Consider the following 4,247-nt stretch of genomic DNA (forward strand, 5'->3'; position numbering starts at 1 on the left):
TGCCAAGTATCTCGGAAAACTTGAAAAAATTATTCTTCCAGAGAATCGCGTTTTCTATTGAAATCTTTATAAAGTCGAACTGCGTTGAATGTAAGTGACTAGGGTTGTTCATTTGCAAAACAACTACTATTTGATTTAACCTGACTCATTACATTAGTATCAGGCAGTGACTTTGGATGTCATTGATAGCAGGTTTCAAAAAGCGCAGCCCAAAAGAAGAAGTAAAGCATATTTCTTACTAGAGTAACTTAGTTCTACCTTCGAGAATTCAGCATGTGAAACTGAACTCCACTTCCTTCCTCCCCAAATTCACTTAGTTAGCAAAACCCCAAATTTCCCATTCTTAGCATGTTCTGGGCACTGTATGTGAGAATCAAATTCAGAGAGGAGAATAACCCACAAGAGAAATGCACCCCTATTATTTAAGGATATCGAGGTCGAATGGAGATAGAAATGCATAAACATGGGTTCTAATAATAATAGCCTCACACACCAGGTAGAAGTTTACAGAGAGACTGGGTCATTGGGCCGCCTTCCAAGAGACTTTATAAGATGTTGGCTACTTTCAGGTGCTGGGGATTGATCCATAGGATCCTCTTGCTAACCTACCTCTTAACAGAACAAACATAAACCAGATTTTCAAGGACGATGTTCAAAACCAGGCTAGCTTCCATTAAGCAACAGTGAAAAATGGAACCGCCATGTAAACTGGGACTCTGGACTGGCCAGTTGTGTTACTAATATAATTGAAGGGATCAATATTTGAGAATATGATTAAAGACAGGAGAGATACTCACTCTTTAGGTGCTTTTTTTCTTTAAATGATGAAAGGAAAGCCAACATCTATTTTGGAGACTTTGAACTGACATGTGGGTGAGAAATTAGAATGAGAGGAAAAGGTACTGGAGTATTGGTGGCAGCAAATATCTAAGGAATAAAGAGGCCACTGAGAAGCTGAGTGGCCCAGGGAAGGTGGAAAGAGGCACAGACGTTTAGGAGTTATTTTTGGCTGGGAAACCATGAAGGGGCAAACACAGATACAGAGATAAGAAAGTGTTATTTCATGGAAGGCAGGAAAGAAATAGTTAAACGCGTGGGCAACATTGTGGGTCTTAGAGGATTTCAGTGATGGGTGTTGGTGCTAAGGTTTATTTACAAACTTTTGATTGAAATTGTTCTACAGGGAAATGGGGGCAGAGCCAAAGTATCAGTGGTTAATGAAAAAGACAGGTGGTTGGGAAGAGAAAGCAATGCATATATGTCATAGATTTATTAGAACGAAATGTGCTTTCATCAAAAATAAGTTCTGAGCAAGAGAACAATGGATTTGGAGTCAAACTGCCCAGAATAAAAGCCTGGCCAGGCACTGACAAGGTGCCTGGATTTAGACAATTTACTTAATCTCTCTGGGCTTCCGTTCTCACCTACAAGTCAGGAAAAATGATAGAACCACCTCAAAGGGTAGACGTGAGGATTAAATAAGCACTTATAAAGAACTTGACACAGTGCCAATCACAGAGTGAGTGCTCCGGTATAATTCTTTGAAAGTATCATCATTATCGCCATCATCATCATCATCATCATCAACATCACTGATATTATTAAATGATAAATTTTAAGATTTTATTGGAGAGCAAGGGCTCTGGTTTCATTCGACACATGTTTTCAAGCACTTTATGGATGTAGTTACTATAAACACTTATGGGAAGATGATTAAAATTGGTCTTTGGCCTCCATTCATTTTTTTTTTTTAATTCAGTGAGTTCAACCAGCAAGATTTCACAGAACATCTATATATGCCAGACATGTTCCCCGGCAGAGCATGGAAATCAAAGCAGAGTTTGATTCTAGCACAATGTAATTAGCTCAATGATAGAGACACACGCGGGTCCTGTGGCACCACAAAGGAGGAGTATATTATTTAGAGAGAAGTCTGTGAACTCTTCCTAAAAGATGAGAAAAACCAACTGAGAGATCTTAAAGACTGCAGACTGGCCATTGGTCAGAACATACTGGATGTTCATCAACTGATGGGTTCTGATCAGTGGGTAGCCACACTATGCAGAGAGTAAATGTCATTCTTGGAGAAGTACAGTGTCAAGGCTAATCTGGCATGGGTTAGGAGGGATAATGGGGCAAGGGAGATGTCTGAGAAGGCTTTTTGGAATGGGTATCATTTACAAGGATGCTGAATGATAAAACATTAACATGCAGGAATGTGGATCAAAAGAGCATTCTGGAAAAAAGAACAAGATGAGCAAAAGGATAGAGCTGGAGGTGAAGCCAGCATTTGCAATATGTATTAAGGTATAGCTGGTGTGTGGATTTGTTAGCAGAGAAAGGGGTAGAGGGTGATCCAAAGACAAGACACTTTGAGAGAGACTTGTGGTACTGGACACCTACATGTAGGCCGAGTGGTCTGACTTGTTTCTGCAGTTTGTGAGTCTTGGAGATCTCTAAAAAGGAAGTGTGCCCTTAGAACCATTTTAGAGAGACCATTCTAAGTTCATTATGAGAGAGCTAGTGGAAAGAGAGGGGCCTATTTGGCAATAATGACAATCCAGGAGAAAAATAATGAAGGGATAAACTTGGGCATGTGCTTAGGGAGACCAAGTAGGGGTCATCAGCAGCGTCATGATAATTCGAAGTGTTTAAAGTTATCACACACAGCTACTCAGAGTTATCTGTGTACAACATGAATGTTCCATGTACCATATTTAAACTACAGGAGAACAGAGGAATCGTTGCCTTAGAGAATATTAGTCTCTCTTTGATACATATTTTTTTTATTTTAATAGACTTCATCTTTTTGAGCAGTTTTATGTCACAGCAAAATTGACAGGAAGATACAGAGATTTCCCATCTAACCTTTGCCCCCAACACGCACAGACTCCCCCACCATCCACATCGGGAGACATTGACATGTCATCGTCACCTAGAGTCTATAGCGAACGGTGGTGCACATTCGGTGGGTTTGGACAAACATAAAATGACATGTAGCCTCCATTACAGTACCATACAGAGTAGTTTCACCGTCCTCAATATAATATACTTTTAAAGTAAAAGTAATTTTTCAAAAATTTACTAAAATGTTGAGCACACATCTATAAGTGATTTTTAAGTCTAACACACTCCGAGCAGTTTCTAAGAAAGTTTCTGTGGAAACACATTTTCCAGTAGTCTGTAATCATCTACAGTCTGCTTTGTATGGTGCACAGAAATATTTAAGTGTGTTGATGATATTCATTTTCACTTGCAATCTGGTTTAACTGGCAACTGGCAAAACCAGTTAAAATTAAGAAGATAGATATTTTGAGCTACACTACAAACAATTCTGCTGGAAATAGAATGTGATAACTAAATTGCTATCATTCAAGCCTTTATCTCTAGAATCTGAATAATGGAGGATTAAAGAGACTACGATTTCCCTACATAGAATAAAACAAAACGAAATTGTGCGTTGGCTCTCCTCAAGCATCTCAAATGTCCTCCAGACATCTCACAGATGTACGAAGAAAGTTAATGCGGAAACAAGCATTATTCTCAATCATCTCAACACCTAATGTGTTAAGCAGGAATCTCTCTACAAACTCTACGGAGCCTAAAAGAATACCCTGCTTAAAGTGAACGTTTAGTTTATCACTGTGTGCTCTTCTCACAGGGATCTTAGATCATTAATCTGAACCAGCTTCAGCAGTCAATACAAAGATTTGGGTCTACGGCCATGCCACCCTGAACAAGCTCGATCCTGTCTGATCTTGGAAGCTAAGCAGGGTCGAGCCTGGTTAGTACTTGAATGGGAGACCACCTAGGAAGACCAGGTGCTGTAGGTGTAAAGAATATAAAAATATATACATAAGGGATTGTAAGCTGACAAGATCCTTGAAATCTGTGAGGTCAACCAAAGGTTGCCTCACCTAAAAAAAGAAAAGTAGAAGAAAAAAAGAAAGATTTGGCATGTCAGTCAAGCAGAGTGTTTCTCTAAATTTAACTATCATTGAGACTTAAACTGTCTTCAAACTAACAAAAAAAAATCAAAGCCATCTTAGAGACTGAAGAAGGAGCATCAGTTCTGGGAAACATCCCACCACACTGGGTTGGGGCCCTTGACAGCTCTGTTCCCATTACTCCCTCCCCTGGTCACATTGTGGGAAGGTGGCCCTTTTAACGATCACACATTTATTTTGAAGGAAAAAATAATTAGCTATAACTGCTTCTCAAAAAATGGGAAGGAAACACATAAAAAT

At 39.3% G+C, this 4,247-nt stretch overlaps 1 pseudogene; it reads left to right on the plus strand.

Moving 5' to 3' along the window:
- Positions 1-3,714: 3,714 nt before the first annotated feature.
- On the plus strand, positions 3,715-3,833 carry LOC120589826 (uncharacterized; annotated as a pseudogene).
- The last annotated feature ends 414 nt before the right edge of the window (positions 3,834-4,247 follow it).

This window comes from Pteropus medius, unplaced genomic scaffold (assembly GCF_902729225.1).
Source record: "Pteropus medius unplaced genomic scaffold, Ma_sr-lr_union100, whole genome shotgun sequence".
Lineage (NCBI taxonomy): Eukaryota > Metazoa > Chordata > Mammalia > Chiroptera > Pteropodidae > Pteropus > Pteropus medius.